The sequence below is a fragment of the Balaenoptera ricei genome, chromosome 4 (assembly GCF_028023285.1).
Source record: "Balaenoptera ricei isolate mBalRic1 chromosome 4, mBalRic1.hap2, whole genome shotgun sequence".
Classification (NCBI taxonomy): Eukaryota; Metazoa; Chordata; class Mammalia; order Artiodactyla; family Balaenopteridae; genus Balaenoptera; species Balaenoptera ricei.
The window spans coordinates 155,854,443-155,871,047 of NC_082642.1; the positions used below are offsets into that span (position 1 = coordinate 155,854,443).

The 16,605-nt window shown below is 46.8% G+C and overlaps 1 protein-coding gene across 3 annotated transcripts in view; it reads left to right on the plus strand.

Annotated features, from left to right (window-relative positions):
• The first annotated feature begins 12,095 nt into the window (after positions 1-12,095).
• B3GALT5 (beta-1,3-galactosyltransferase 5) overlaps positions 12,096-16,605 on the plus strand; it is a 47,841-nt gene continuing 43,331 nt past the window's right edge. For all 3 annotated transcript variants that reach the window (XR_009503017.1, XR_009503016.1, XM_059921581.1), the window contains exon 1: positions 12,096-12,198. The gene's annotated coding sequence lies outside the window, so the exon portion shown is untranslated. The remainder of the gene's footprint in view (positions 12,199-16,605) is intronic.

The window sequence follows — 16,605 nt, forward strand, 5'->3', positions numbered from 1 at the left end:
AAGTGGATTCTCCCTCAGAGCTCAGTCCTGGCGACACTTTGATTTTGGCCTTGAGAGACTCAAAGCAAAGAAGCCAGCAGAGCCCACTGGACTTCTGACCTCCAGAAGTGCAGGATAATAAATCTGTGTGATTTGAAGCCACTAAGCTTGTAGTAGTTTGTTTCAGCCACAATAAAAAACCATACCCTTGCTTGCTTGCTCTGTGGAACTCCACCAGGAGGAACTGGGCTATGTAAATTATTGAACAGCAACTTCTTTCACCAACGGGGAACTTCTGCCAATTTCAGAACAGCTATTATTATCACTAAAAACATTGATGTAGTGAAATTTATAGTGCTCCATTCTGAGACTGGAAAATCTAGGTATCAAATGCTTAAACCATTTTCTTATGCTATAAAGTAAGATTAATGATATGTCTTTTTAATGATCTTTTTTCTAAGGTTAAAACCTTTGATGTGGAAAAATACTGGTTACTGTCTCTATTTTGAGACCTGGCTGAATTACATTAATTTCTCTGTCCATGACAGATCGCCCCTGTCCACTGCAAATTCTACCTTCCCTTTGTTTAAATAAGTAAAACTGATTATTCAGTTTTCCACGTTTTCTAAATTATTGCTTTCACTCCAGTGGTTCAATTCATTCCAGAATTTTATTCACTAACGGCATGACACTGCACTTTCTTGCATGATGAGGTTCTTTTATGGTTGGCAATAATTCTGTCGATAGGAACACATGAAACTATCCTATTTACAGCTCTGTAGGTGGAACTTGGCTAACATAAGTCATCCTGATTTGTTTGTATGTGGCTTCCAATAGGATGTAGAGTTGAAATATTAATTGTACAATTCTACTATTTTTGAGCAGATGAGCAAAAATGAATAATTTCCAAAAGTCCTTTCGCTGTGACCAGGGCTTAAAGTACATGGCAAAATGAACAAAAACAACATTCCCCAAATATGGACCATGACCAGAGTCAAAATGACGAAGCAAGACATCCCTCCTGGGCCCCCATCACTGGCATCCCTTTCCCTCCTGGTGTCCCAGCCCAGCAGCCTGGGCACCCCAGGGACTTCACTGTGGCCGAGGCTGTCATCCCCAGTAGTGCCAGGCATGGCCTGAGCGATGGTCTCCTATTGAAATGTACCTACCTTGAGTCCCAGCACACATCCTAATGTGCCACCCCTTCTGTAAACAACACTCTAGTTTTCAGCAAAGCTCTTCCATATTTTAGCCTGAATGACTGACAACTGGCCGTATCCTGAGACAGGGGTGAGAAACCAAGAACAAAGAGATGCCACCTCTTCCTCCTCTTTGGTCTGCATGATGCCATGGGCAGGCTTCTAGGGGGTCACAGCAAGACAGGAAGGGGTATCCTCAGTGTCTGCTAGTGCATGATTTAATACTTATATGGCAACACCACGTGCGGGTTGGGGGCTTAAAAACAAATGATATGAGGTCTCCGTTCCCAAGTGACAAGGTGACAAACATGTGAGCCAAGAGCCAGCAGCCCCAGCAGTGCAATGCGGCGAGTGGGGCTGCAGAGGCAGGGACAAATGTGGCAGGAGGCCGAAATCACTAACTCTGAGCTGGGGAGAGAAGAGGACATTTGATGTGGGTTCTGATGGCTGAACAGGAATTCTCTAGGGACCTGGGGAAGGGAAGAGTGGGCAGGAGAGTAATAAATAATGCTAGAGTGTTATGTCACAAGTGGCAGACGGTCAGCATGGTTGGTAAGAGCCCTCTAATGAGGCTGGGTGAGCAGTTGGGGTCAAATTATGAATGGTTTTTTCAGTGTGGGCATGCGTCTGGCCAGAAGCAACCACTGTTTTCAAGCAAGGGCCTGATTTATTTAGGTCAGATTCTTCTAAGAGTGGAGCTCAGGGGGAGGCCAAGCATGGGGTGGTTGCAAAGCACCAGCTAGAGATGGGGAGGCCTGGACTGGGATGGATGTGCTTATGGAGAACTGACTGGATTTTGTGAAGGGTGAGAGGAGGGGCCTCAGGCATCCCACCCGGGTGTCGGGCTGGACGATGACACTGTAGATCCACAAAGGGGGTCACAGGTCCAGCTGGTTGGTGGGGAAGCTTGTGAGCTCAGTGATGACGTCTGCTCTGATGGGTCCTTCCCTCTCGGATGGAAAGGCTCTTCTCAAATGCATCTGTCTGCCTCTCTGCCTCTCACCCCTTGCCCTGCCTACTTCACAGTCTTGGGAGCTTTGGCAATTGTTACAGAATGAAGAGATGGTGGAACCTTATGGAGAGGCAAAACCAGGGTCCCATCCCTCCACAGCATGCCTGGGCTCTAAAGAGATGCAGCAGAAGGAGGTGTGACATGGCTGGAAGAAGCTTGCCCACAGATGTCTGTTCGTGGCAAGAATTTTGGCTCGTGTTGGCGTTTTCATGCCTGGGCATTCTATAACAGGAGTCAGCCCATTGATGAGAGACTGGGTCTCATCCAAGTGAGTAGATCTGGAAATTCCTGCTTTATCACTTGCTTCTTCTAGGACAAAGCATATAAGAGCTCCATCCTTCCTTGGCTGCATGGGGTCAGGGAGTATGGCAAGGCAGAAAGTGCTGAGAAAAGCATGTTCTCCTGATTCCAGGGAGAGAAGGACCCAGTACTTGAGAAAAATTTACATAACCATAATGCTTTTATAACACTCAACCCTGTTTCCAAGGGTAAACATTGTTTTCTGCCCTGTGGGCTTTGGGGACAGTGTGGTCCATGCACGAATGTCAAAAACCAAGTTCACTTCTCAAAGTGCCTCAACAAGCTTCCTTTCAGCTGTGTTCATGAACTTAGACAGCATGTTGCCAAATGGACATCGTGTAATAGACAGAAAGGACAGACGTATCACGCCATTATTTATTTCCTTTTGATTTATTTTGCTTTAGAACATCATTCTTCAAAGTGAGGACCTTGGAACAACAGTCCTACAACGTGCTCTTTGAAAAATGGGTTACATTATTAGATACGTTTGGAAAAGCCTGCATTCCTCATGCCCCTCTTGAACATTCACAATTCACCATAAAGGCTCTGAGAAGTCCTGCACTAAAAATCTGTATGGACCAGGTTGTTAGTACATGAGACTCTAGACACTGTTTTTAATTTTTTTAAATACACTTTTAACGCCCAGGGGACGGACTTTTGTAAATGCTGCCCTAGCACACACAAACCACGAGAACCTTAAAAGTCATATTCTTAAGTCCATAAAAAAGGAAGAGGGACTTCTCCGGTGGTGCAGTGAGTAAGACTCAGTGCTCCCAATGCAGGGGGCCCGTGTTCGACCCCTGGTCAGGGAACTAGAGCCCACATGCATGCCTCAACTAAGAGTTCACATGCCGCAACTAAGGAGCCCGCCTACTGCAGCTAAGACCCGGCACAACCAAATAAATAAATTAAAAAAAAAAAAAGGAAGAAAAATAGAAAAACCATGGGTAATGGAATGCAGGGCTGGTCCTGGACATCTAAAGAGGATCTTATCATTTTTTGCATGGCTCTTCCTTTTCCATTTTTTACCTCGTCTCTAATTAATTTTTCTTATTGCTCTCCACCCTATTCCTGGATGTTTTGCCTCAGAGGGAAGCAGGGTAATTGGCTTCCTATCTCTTTTTTAAAGGTTTCTGATCCAGCTTGCAGCCCAGGCACTAATGATGGCTTCTGGGGTTTCTTCTTTTGAAACAAATCTCTGCTAACTCTTGCCAGCCTTTCATTCACATCAGGTTAAAAGTGATGGACATACATGATTACTTTAGGTTATTTCTAGTTGGCCAGAGACTGTTTTCTGGGGTCCAATTATTTGACCTCTCTGTGGTTCAGTCTCCTCATCTGTAAAATGGGGATAAAATAGCACTCACCTCGCACAACTGTAGTGAGAGAAAGAAACAAGTTAATGCTTGTAAAACATTTAGCGTAATGATTGGCATGGAGATTTGATAATAGATAATAATAATTTTACCTCCAAAAAAGACAGTGAGTTAGTCACACTGACTATGATTAATTCTTTCTCCCAGGCTTCACTCAATGAAATCAACAATTAAAAATTCTGGATAACAGAGCCTTCACATCACAGTGTTGTTCATTCATTCACCAATAAATAAATGCTAACACTTTTTACTTTCTTTTGGAGATCAGAAGTGCTTCTGTGCGGACTCAAACAACCACTCAAAGGGCCCTGGAATAGCAGGACTAGGGATACAAAATTAATGCACAGAAATCTCTTGCATTCCTATACACTAATGATGAAAAATCTGAAAGGGAAATTAAGGAAACACTCCCATTTACCATTGCAACAAAAAGAATAAAATACCTAGGAAGAAATTTACCTAAGGAGACAAAAGACCTGTATGCAGAAAACTGTAAGACACTGATGAAAGAAATTAAAAATGATACAAACAGATGGAGAGATATACCATGTTCTTGGATTGGAAGAATCAACATTGCAAAAATGACTATACTACTCAAAGCAATCTACAGATTCAATGCAATCCCCATCAAACTACCAATGGCATTTTTCACAGAACTAGAACAAAAAATTTCACAATTTGTATGGAAACACAAAAGACCCCGAATAGCCAAAGCAATCTTGAGAAAGAAAAACGTAGCTGGAGGAATCAGGCTCCCAGACTTCAGACTATACTACAAAGCTACAGTAATCAAGACAGTATGGTACTGGCACAAAAACAGAAATATAGATCAATGGAACAGGATAGAAAGCCCAGAGATAAACCCACACACCTATGGTCATCTTATCTTTGATAAAGGAGGCAAGAATATACAATGGAGAAAAGACAGCCTCTTCCATAAGTGGGGCTGGGAAAACTGGACAGCTACATGTGAAAGAATGAAATTAGAACACTCCCTAACACCATATACAAAAATAAACTCAAAGTGGATTAAAGACCTAAATGTAAGGCCAGACACTATAAAACTCTTAGAGGAAAACATAGGCAGAATACTCTATGACATAAATCACAGCAAGATCCTTTTTGACCCAGCTCCTAGAGAAATGGAAATAAAAACAAAAATAAACAAATGGCACCTAGTGAAACTTACAAGCTTTTGCACAGCAAAGGAAACCATAAACAAGTTGAAAAGACAGCCCTCAGAATGGGAGAAAATATTTGCAAATGAAGCAACTGACAAAGAATTAATCTCCAAAGTTTACAAGCAGCTCATGCAGCTCAATGTCAAAAAAACAAACAACCCAATCCAAAAATGGGCAGAAGGCCTAAACAGATATTTCTCCAAAGAAGATATACAGATTGCCAACAAACACATGAAAGGATGCTCAACATCACTAATCATCAGAGAAATGCAAATCAAAACTACAATGAGGTATCACCTCACACCAGTCGAATGGCCACCATCAAAAAATCTACAAACAATAAATGCTGGAGAGGGTGTGGAGAAAAGGGAACCCTCTTGCACTGTTGGTGGGAATGTAAATTGATACAGCCACTATGGAGAACAATATGGAGGTTCCTTAAAAAACTAAAAATAGAACTACCATACGACCCAGCAAGCCCACTACTGGGCATATACTCTGAGAAAACCATAATTGAAAAACAATCATGTACCACAATGTTCATTGCAGCTCTGTTTACAATAGCCAGGACATGGAAGCAACCTAAGTGCCCATCATTGGATGAATGGATAAAGGAGATTTGGCACATATATACAATGGAATATTACTCAGCCATAAAAAGAAACGAAATGGAGTTATTTGTAGTGAGGTGGATGGACCTAGAATCTTTCATACAGAGTGAAATAAGTCAGAAAGAGAAAAACAAATACCATATGCTAACACATATATAGAATCTACAAAAAAAGAAAATGTTTCTGAAGAACCTAGTGGCAAGACAGGAATAAAGACGCAGACGTAGAGAATGGACTTGAGGACACAGGGAGGGGGAAGGGTGAGCTGGGACAAAGTGAGAGAGTGGCATGGACATATATACACTACCAAATATAAAATAGACAGGTAGTGTGAAGCAGCCGCATAGCACAGGGAGATCAGCTCGGTGCTTTGTGGCCATCTAGAGGGGTGGGATAGGGAGGGTGAGAGGGAGACGCAAGAGGGAGGAGATATGGGGATATATGTATACATATAGCTGATTCACTTTGTTATACAGCAGCAACTAACACACCATTGTAAAGCAGTTATACTCCAATAAAGATGTTAAAAAACAAACATGAATGCTTAAAGGAACAAAGATGTATGAATTTAAAAAAACCAGAAAACTACCCCCCCCCCCAACTTTTCCTGCATCTCCCTTATGGGCACGGGTCACAGCGGTGACAAGAGGGCACAGGGCTGGTAAGTGGCTTTGGAGCCCATGATCTCAGTCACCACTGGGTTAGTTTCATCTGAAAAATAGTAAAGTCTCCCACGCACTCCACCAGGGGTGGAAGTGGTAGAGGGGTGGAATATCGGAAGCTTGAATGAAACGGTTTACAGACACGGCGCTTTCAAAGTAGGAGAGTTTGGACAAAGTAAGAGGCCCTCTAAACTGCACTGTAGCTTTTGCTTTTAACGTGATTCCACCCCGCGGAAGGGAGCGGGCAAGAAGTCACGGCTGATTAATATTTGATTTCCTTGCCGTGCCCTGGCACACCCACCTGTGGGCTAAAGGGAAGGAAATGTCTGAAAGGCCAGAGCCGAAGGGGAGGGCCCCAGCATACAGCTTCGGAAACAAGTGGCCAGTGCCCTGACTTCCTTAGCCTCCTCCCTGCTCTGTACTTCTCCCCCTTAACCGACATGATGGTCAGAATCAGAAGGAAACATCCCTGTGCTCAGGTCTAGAGATGCTGAAGCGCTTGGGCAAAGTCCTAGGGGTGTAAGATGGTATCCCTGGGACGATGGAAGAGAGCTGTTGAGTGGGCTGGGGGTTCCTGCTAACCTCCTACAGAACAACTCTGACCTAGCTCGTTTTGGGGTATTGGAGGCCCAGACACATTCCATTTGCAAAGAGAGTTTCTAGTACTAAAAATAGATGGAAAACAATGATGAAGTCTTGATTCTAAATGGTGACTAATGCTGGGTAACTGTTATGAGCTTACTTGCTATCTGTATATCTTCTTCAGTGAGGTGACTCTTCAAGTCTTTTGTACATTTTTAAGTTTACTCATTTGTTTTCTTACTATTGAGTTCTGAATGTTCTTTATATATTCTGGATACAAGTCCTCCTTCGTCCCCCACTTAGAACCAAGCAGCTCTTCCTTGTTCTCCCACCACCTTCTGTTAAACTTCATTCACGTCCAGATCCAACTCCGGAAATGGACAGTTACTGACAAGTTGGTCTCTCTTCTGCCATGGGGGCTCCCTGAAGGAGAAAGATGATGACTTTTATCTTTTTTTTGTGCCCTCTTCAAAAGATGATCAATATATGAAGTCAACGCTCCAGAGTTTATATGCTTGAAATGAATGTCCTCTCTTGCAAATGGTCCCCGGGACTCTCTTCAACGCCTCTCTAGGAGCTGTTAGCAGAGCTCAGGGCACGTGAAAGTCTCCTCAATCGTAAAAGAATCTTTGAGTGTGGAGTTGATTTCAACACCTCAAAAAAGAGAAGGCAGATAGCTTCTCTGACAAGGATGGTGCATACCTCTGAAGAATGGGTTTCTTGAGAGGGTGGCCAGTGCTCCTGCAGGCAATGCTGAGATAAGGGTTGGTGGCTCTCTTCCACATAACCCTCCGTCCTGATGTCCACTGTTCAAATAAGGGAGCTGGAGGAGCCAACGTCCAGAGCCAGAAGCTTGCAGAACCAGGATGACTGGCCCTGCCTCTCTGTCACCTCCCTGGCTTGGAACTTCTACCTTTAAGATGCAAGGCGGGACTTCCCTGGTGGCAGTGGTTAAGAATCCGCCTGCCAATGCAGGGGACACAGGTTCGAGCCCTGGTCTGGGAAGATCCCACATGCTGTGGAGCGACTAAGCCCGTGCGCCACAACTACTGAGCCTGCGCTCTACAGCCCACGAGCCACAACTACTGAGCCCACGTGCCACAACTACTGAAGCCCAAGCGCCTAGAGCCCGTGCTCCGCAACAAGAGAAGCCACCGCAATGAGAAGCCCGCGCACCACAACTAAGAGTAGCCCTCGCTTGCCGCAACTAGAGAAAGCCCGCGGGCAGCAACGAAGACGCAACAACGAAGACCCAATGCAGACAAAAATTAAAAAAAAAAAAGAAAAAAAATTAAAACGCTTTAAAGAAAAAAGATGCAAGGCAAACACCTATTTTTAGACTTTAGAATCCAGTTAGGTTTATTTATTTATTTATATATTTATTATTTTTTTGGCCACGCTGTGTGGCTTGTGGGATCTTAGTTCCCCGACCAGGGATCGAACCTGAGCTCTTGGCAGTGAAAGCTTAGGACTTGCTCTGCTTGGTTAGCCGCTGGACCACCAGGGAGTTCTCCGGGTCAGGTTTAGATGCTCCAGCACTCACTGGAGATGTCAAGGGGAGCACGTCCCTCCGTGGATGATGTGCATTATGCTGAGGAGGAAGTACAAATACCCACCCCAACAGCTGAAAGCCAGGGGTCTTGTTCTGAGTCCTTGGGTTTTCATGTGCCATAAAATTGCATTATGATGAAAAAATCCCAAAATAAAGCAAAATACTTACATGAAAGTACAAAATACAAAACTTACTGATGCGAGTTTATACACTGTTTACTACACTCCGGCTGTGGCCTAAGGGCTGAAGGGCTCTATTTTTTCGGAGGTGGCCGGGGTCATCGGAACTCAGCCCTCCTGCCTAACCCGACCCTCTTTAAACCAGGGTAGACTGCCCTTTCTGGACCCACTCGGAGTGTGAATCCCTTCATTGTCTGGGAAGGTGGGGTCCCATCTACTTATAAGAATGAGGGGCCGCCCTATCCCAGTCTGTAGGGCGTGACTGGTCACAGCCTTGTAGGACCGCATGGGCCAACCTGGCTGTAGCCAGAATCTCCTCACTGAGGCCTCACACAGCCGGCACATACACCAGATCCCGAGCCAATTTCAGCCACTTCCTCCGAGCTCGGGATATCAATTCCCACAACCCTTCACCTTGGTCCCTGAGAGCTTTGCTTAATGCTTCAGAAAACCGCTGCTGGCCTGAAATACCTCCCCGGCACAATCATTCTAATTAGTACAGTGGATGCCCAAGGAGCACCATTTTCCAGGCCTCAGAGAAACTCTGGTCGGTTCTCTAAATTTCCATGCGGGTCCCCGGGACTGTCTGAGCCACGGTGCTGGTTCCACCGGGTTCTTTATCGGAAGTGCAGGACTTCCTGCTTGTGGCAGCTCTCCCCTCTCTGAGATGAGTGAGAAGTAGGCACCACCTCCACCCCCTGTGATCACCAAGGGGGGAAAGGATTGCCCCGTGCTTCCCATAACCCCCGGACCCAACCCAACGGCATAAGCGGAGCTTTCTCCATGCCCTCCAGCCCCTGCGCACATCTCTGCCCTTTGTCCATCCTCCCACTTGTCTATCCAACAAGTACTGTTCAAGCGTCCACTCCGTGCCAGGCCGAGCCTCTGCTGGGGATGAGGTGGTCTTCCCATGGATGTTCGGCAGAGGAGCATTCCAGACAGAAGGAAGAGGAGGTGCCCAGACCCTGCCATGGAATGAGCTCGGCCTGTTCAAGGAGCACAGGAAGGCTGCTGTGACCGGACGAAGTGGACTTTGGCCAGGGGCCCCGTTCTGTAGTGGAGGCTTCCAATCTGAGAAACGGCCCCTTTCCATGGGGCCATCACTGATAAATACGTGTTCTGCAGTATTTGTGGGGCGCTGGGTCCCCTTCCTTCTTATTAGAGCAGTGCTTCTCCATCAGGGCCAACTTCGCTCCCTTTGGGACACGTGCCAACGTCTGGAGACAACCATGTGTGTGCGCGCGCACGTGCACACCTGGCATCTAGTGGGGAGAGGCCAGGGTTCCTGCTAAACATCCTGCAACACACAGGACAGTCCTCACAACTCTGATCCCAAATGTCAATCGTGCTGAGGTAGGGAACCCGTGTTTTGGGTCTCAGCAGCCTATGACTGGCAGTCACGGGTCCCCTGCTGCGGAGAGGGTGTGGGGTGGAGGTGGGGGACATGGGGCAGAGCTGTCTCTGCTTCTGCAAAATCCTTTCCTCAAGGGGAGCGCTGTGCGTGACTCACAGGTGGGACCCACCCCACGGTGAAGGGGACAGAGCAGCCACTATCCGGGCTCCTCCCGGAGCTTAGCAAACACCAGCCAGCGTCGGTGAGCTCTGGTGCAGGAGACTGTGCTTTCATTTTCCCGACCTGTGTATCCAAAGCTACGCGATTTGTGCACACTGACCCGTGTCACCACACGGTAGCACTGAGCCACGGGCAGGCAAATTCCTGTCTCAGCCTTCCCTCTGCCTGGATGGCTTTTCATCGTTCCAATCTCAGGGGACACTGGCCTTCCACCACTCAGTCCCATCCTCCCCAGCCCCTTTTCTCTAGGTCTTGGACCCTCCTTGCTCTCCTCGATTAAAAAACATCTGCCCTGTGTCACAGCCCCTCGGGATACCAGAAGCGAGGCCTAGAGCCCTCTGAGCCGAGGTGAGCTGAGGTGTGTGTGGGTGACAGGCGTGGCTTGGTACCAACGCCGGACAGAGGAGGCACAAGAGACGGAGCGCGAGACTGGGAGGGGCTTGGGGGAGGGAGAGGACGGGGGTGCCTGGGGAGGCCAGGCATTACCTCACTCACCCCTGGGCTCTGGCCGCCTCACCTAAAGGCTGTGGAAGCTGCATCCGCCTGGCTGTGCCGGACCATCAGCGCTCAGCTGCGAGGCTCATTTGGTTACCCCAGGGAACGAGCTGCATCAACCGAGTGAGGCTGGTGATCGTGCCACCCTGCTCCCAGCGCTGACTCTTATCTGATCAGCCTCTTCACGGGGCATTCGCCAGCCACCCACAGCTTCGCCCACTGGATCCCTGGGCTGGGGTGGGGGTGGGGTTGTCTTCCTTTCTCTCCAGCTCAGCAACAGTTGTTCTGCACCTTTCAGGCTTTGGCGCTGTAGCTCACCAAGTATTGGGGGGGTCTTCGTCCTCCCCCCGAGAAGAGCTCACTTCATCTTTGCGCAAGAAGGATCACATGCTAACCGTGGCAAAAGAAGGCCTGGCATTGTTCTGAGGTTACTGCAGATACGAGATCAAGGAAAAGAAGTCAGTTCCTTTGGCCTGGGGTAGGGCCTGAGGGTGGGGAATTTTAAAACTTTCCCAGGCAACTTTAATGTGCGGCCAGGGTTGAGAACCCCTGAATGAGATGACCCATGACGTGTCCCCAACTCTTAAAAAGCGTACCTGTATATTTTCGCACATGAATCTCTAGCTAGCTATTTTTTCCGTGCCAGAGGGAGCTGGGGGCCCACTGGCACCTTCTCATCCATCTCACTGCTCACCCCCTCAGCCGCTGCACGCTCCTTAACTTCCCCGCGCCTGTTTCCTAATCTGCGAAGTGGGAATGGGCATACTGCCTACTTCGCTCGGCGGTCCTAAGGATTTAAGAGCCCCCGTAACTCCCCATTCCGTCGTCTGACCTTGACTCTGCTCATAACCAAGTTGTTTGCTATGAAAATAGCATCTCTTTTCTGAAAGGGGGGGGGGACGGACTTCGTTCTGGAGGCATCTGGGGTTTGGGGAGTGCGGGACCGCGGGGCTTTCCCCCGCACGGAGAGCGTTTTGGAAGTTAACTTTGGGACCGTCCCCTGGGAGGGCAGGACGGTAAACGCAAAGCCCCGGCCTAAGGGGCATCGGAGCAAACTCCACCGTCGTGAACGTCTGGTGCTCCGTGAAAGATGCTCTTCCCCTGGGGGCGACCAAAGAGGAACAAGGCAGACCGTGCCTGCCGCCTCCCCTGGCGCTCGGCGCGGGAGTCCCGCCACTTCCCGGAGCCCCGCGCGGGGCTCTGGCGGGGACTCGGGGTGGGGAGGGAGGAGGGGAGGGCCCCCCCAGGGAGGGCCCCCCCCCCTCCAGCAGCAGCGCCAGCTGCAGCAACGACCCGCGTCCGCGGGCCCGCCCCCGCCTCCGCCTCCTCACCTATCAGATTTCCCGTGGGCATGGCGCGCCGCTCCTCCCACCTCCTAAATGCCCAGCGGAGGGGACAGCCGCGCTGGGCCTGGACCCGCTCCTCCGCGGACGGTCGCAATGTGGCTCTGAGCTCCGGCGGCTGCACCGGCTCCGCGCGCGGAGTGCTGGGCGCACGGTGAGGGCCGGAGGGGCCGAGCGGGCGCGCGGGGCGCGCGGGCGGGGACGGGGGAGCCGGGGGCGGCGGCCGGGGCCGGGCGGTTTTGCCCGCCAGCGCACTTCCGAGGACCGCCTACGGCGGGCTTGGGCTTGACCTCTTTCTTTCTTCTTTGCACATTAAGGCAGTGGTTACAGACTAGATGTGATCAACGTTGGTCCAACAGTGTATTCATTTAAAAGATTTACCTTTGTTGTTGAGAGCGTTTATGTTCTAACCGCTGAGCAAATTTCAGTTATCCGATACAGTGTCACCAGCTGTAGACACCTTGCTATGCGGTAGATCCTCAGGAGCTCTTATTTCCCTCACGCTCTAGCGCCTGGCAACCACTCTTCTACTCTCTATGATTTCCACTTAAAAAAAAATTTAAGCTTCCCGTGTAAGCGATACCATGCAGTATTTGCAGCATTTGTCTTCTCCCTATGGTTTACTTCACTTAGCATTATGCCCTCCTGGGTTATCCATGTTGTTACAAAGGGCAGGATTTTTTCTTTTTTAAGGCTGAAAACATTCCATTCCATCATTCATATGTGTGTATCCCATTTTCTTTTCTTTTTTGAAGATTTTTTTTGATGTGGACCATTTTTAAAGTCTTTATTGAATTTGTTATAATATTGCTTCTGTTTTATGTTTTGGTTTTTTGGCCACGAGTCATGTGGGATATTAGCTCCCACCCTATGGATGGAACCTGTACACCCTGCCCTGGAAGGCAAAGTCTTAACCACTGTACCGCCAGGGAAGTCCCCCCTACGTTTTCTTGATCTGTTCATCTGTCCACACTTAGGTTGTGTCTATACCTTGGCTATTGTGAATAATGCCGCCGTGAGCACGGGACTACAGACAGCTCTCTGAGATGATATTTTCATTTCCTTTAGGTTTTATACTCAGAGATGGGATTGCTGGATCCTGTGGTAGTTCTGATTTCTTGAGGAACCTACATACTCTTTTCCATAGTGGCTGCACCTGTTTATATTCCCATGAACAGGGCACAGGGGCCCATTTTCCTCCACATCCTCGCCAGCATTTGTTATCTCTTGTTCTGTTGATAATAGACAACCTAACAGGTGTGAGGTGATATCTCACTGTGGTTTTGATTTGCATTTCCCCAATGAGTCCCTGATGATTACTGATGTTCAGCATGTTTTCACATACCTGTTGGCCATACGTCTTCTTTGGAAAAAATGTTCACATCTTTTGCCCATTTTTAAACGGGATGATTTGTTTATTTCTTGCTGTTGATAACAATGTGTTTCTGAAGGGTTATCCCTACTCACCTCACACACCCAGGAAGTTGGGTTATTGGGTGAACACAGTGCAAACAGAAGATTAGGGAATTAACATTGGATAGAAATGTCTCACAGTTAAAATGAATAACTGATCTAAAAAAAAAAAAAAAAGAAGTCAGCTCCTTACCAGTCTGCACAGACAGCTCCTGCAGAGCGTGGGCATTGTGCAGGGGCTGACAGACAATATGATGAAAAGACATCTTTTCACCGAGTGCCAGTAGGGTTTTGACTTTGTGGAAGAGATGAGAAAGGGAGTCTGTTTAGATCATTCCTAAGTGCGGTGAGATACCTTACAATTTCATAATCAACATTTTTGCAATATCTGTGCCAGTCGTGTGTGTGTGTGTGTGTATGTGTGTGTATGTATGTGTGGTAAATATTGCATCTAACTTTTAAAAAAATCCTGTTTCTGTTTCACTTTTTTGTTGGTTTGTTTAGGTTTCTGACTTGTTGGGGATAAATACAGCTTCCAAAACCCTTTCCAAATCAGCAGTAATCAGATATTGTGAAGTTATTTTTCACTCTTCCTTTATATTAGCATGACAAACTTAAAAAAAGTCTCTGTTATGTTTTTACCCTTTGTAAATATTAATATCACCTCCCATCCCCTTGTCTCCCTCATTTACTATTTCTGCCCCCGCTTCTTGAAATGGAGGAGTAGAATTTAATGAAGATAGAGATCTGGGGAAGTGTCATATTCCGGTGAGCACTGGGGCATGGGACATGGCGGCTGTGTAGAGTGTCTTATAAACAGGAAGTCCCTAGAGCCACATTTGTGGCTAAATGTATGCCGATTCTGCCCATCCTTACATGTACTAAAATATTTCAGTTAAGTTGTGTAGTCTGGCAGATGGCCATCCTTTATGGTGTTTCCTCTTAAACAGCTACAAGTAATAGGCAAATTGTTTCAAAGAGAGTGCATTTAATATCTTCCTTTTAGTGAAGTAAGTCAGACAAAGACAAATACCGTATGATCTCCCTTCTATGTGGAATCTAAAACAAAACAAAACAAAAAACTGAGCGCATAGAGATCAGATTGGTGGTTGCCAGAGGCCGGGGGTGGGGATTGAGGGGTGGAGGTGGGGTGGGCGGTAGGCAAAGTGGGTCAAGGGGCTCAAAATGTACAAACTTCCAGTTACAAGAGAAATAAGTTCTTATTTTTTATTACAAGAGAAATAAGTTTTTTTAAACATGGTAAAAAACCCCCCTATCTATCTATCTATCTATCTATCTATCTATCTATCTATCTATCTCTCTATCTATCCACCTATCCATCTATCTAGGTATATCTTCCTTTTAAGGAATGGCTGCACATCTATTAAGACCTGTTTTCTCTGTCCTTTCATGTTTTCTTTCTCTTTTCAAGTCAGTTCATCTTATATAGTTCCTTTGTTAGGTAAACTTAAAAAATAATTAAGCTCGGATATGTGCAGAGAGGATTTCAATATGAGGTCCACTGACATTTAACTCCTGCATATGCAACTCGGAGTGTAAAGATATTTCACTAAGTTGTCACCTCAAAAAATTGACAAGGACAGTGCTGTCTTTGCGAAGATTCTTCCAGACACTGGCACCCTTTCTTCTGTATGATTTCTAAGTAGGTGCTTTGAATAAACCAGGACGACGATTAATGTCTGGTTTTATGAGAGGCTACATGCCTGGCCAGGCTTCCTTGCGTGGGTGACAAAGTTCATCCTTTCATCAGGGGACCAGCGCGCAGCCCTCCTTCCTCAGTCCTGCCTGCCCAGCTGCAGGCAGAAGACAAGCGCAGACTCAGGTCAGTTCAGACCAATTCTGGAAGGGTGTCAGGGTCTCCATCGCCTCCTGCCTGGGCATGGACTTGGACTTGGGCTCCGAGCCAGGCACTGGTGTCCCAGGGGAGTCCATTGCCTTCTCAGGATGCTTGTCTATTTGACCCAGCTTCTGATCAAATTTTTACTTGATTCTCTGCCAGAACTAGATCCTCGTCCTGGGTCTTGGTTCCAATGGCCGTGAAACTCGGCTTGGCCCTGGTGCTCTGTTGACCTCCTCTGCTGTTCCTCCCCACCCCCAGGAAAGTCCCTTGAATGGGTAGGGGCTACTTCCAGCCCTCCTAATTCCAGACTTTTCTCCTTTGCCCTTGGCCTGAAGACCAGGCTCCTTTGAGTTTTTGTGGCTGGTCTCCTGTGGGTTTTGACAAGACTTTTCTTTGTCTACGAAGGGAGTGAACCTGTGTCTGAAGCGACAAGGTGAAGGGGTGGGTGAGGTGATTTGTAGAGATTTTGACAATGAACGTGGCCTTCCTTGAAAACCAGAATTATGAGATATGGATATGGTGGAATGAGACTCATTTGAAAGAACACATCAACCAGAATTTTTATATCTAACTTTGAATGTTTTCCCATAGCCTCAATAGAAAAAAAAAGAGCCAGAAGTTGTGTGAGACCAAGTTGGGTAAAGGAAGTAGCTGGCCATCTATTCACGCATTCATGCAGGGATAAAGAGTTTGGACGCTGGACCCAAATACCTGGGTTCACATACCAGCTCTGTCAGGTACTTGTTCTGTGACCTTGGGCAAGTTACTTAATTTCTCTCTGCCTCAGTCTCCTCAATTGAAATCAGAGGTCATAATGGTATTTATTTCATTGGGGGTGTTTATGAGATTAAATGGTTCCATAGCTATAAAGTTTTACAACAGTGCCATTATGTAATATGTACCATAGAACTTATAGCTATTACTATTATTTGCCTTTTATGTGCCAAGCACTTAAAACCATGTTGTATAAAATTGCTTCGGATCAAGAATGAAATATGAAAATGAAGTAACAAAACTGGTTTTCTTTTATTGAATTAAAAAAAAAAAGCACCTTGGTTTTAAAAGCAATTGCACCCAAAATGTGCCCAAACTATTTTGGGCAACAGCAGAATTGTTGGAATAAAATGACTAACGTCAGGGCCACAGTATTTAATTTGATGTCTCAGTTTTGGTTCCTACGCCTTATATTTAACTTCTGACTCTCTGTAATTATTTGAAGCCATTCCTGGACGTTACTATTTAAGTTTTCAGCTTTGTCTATGCTGTTTCTTACCATTTCTAATTTAT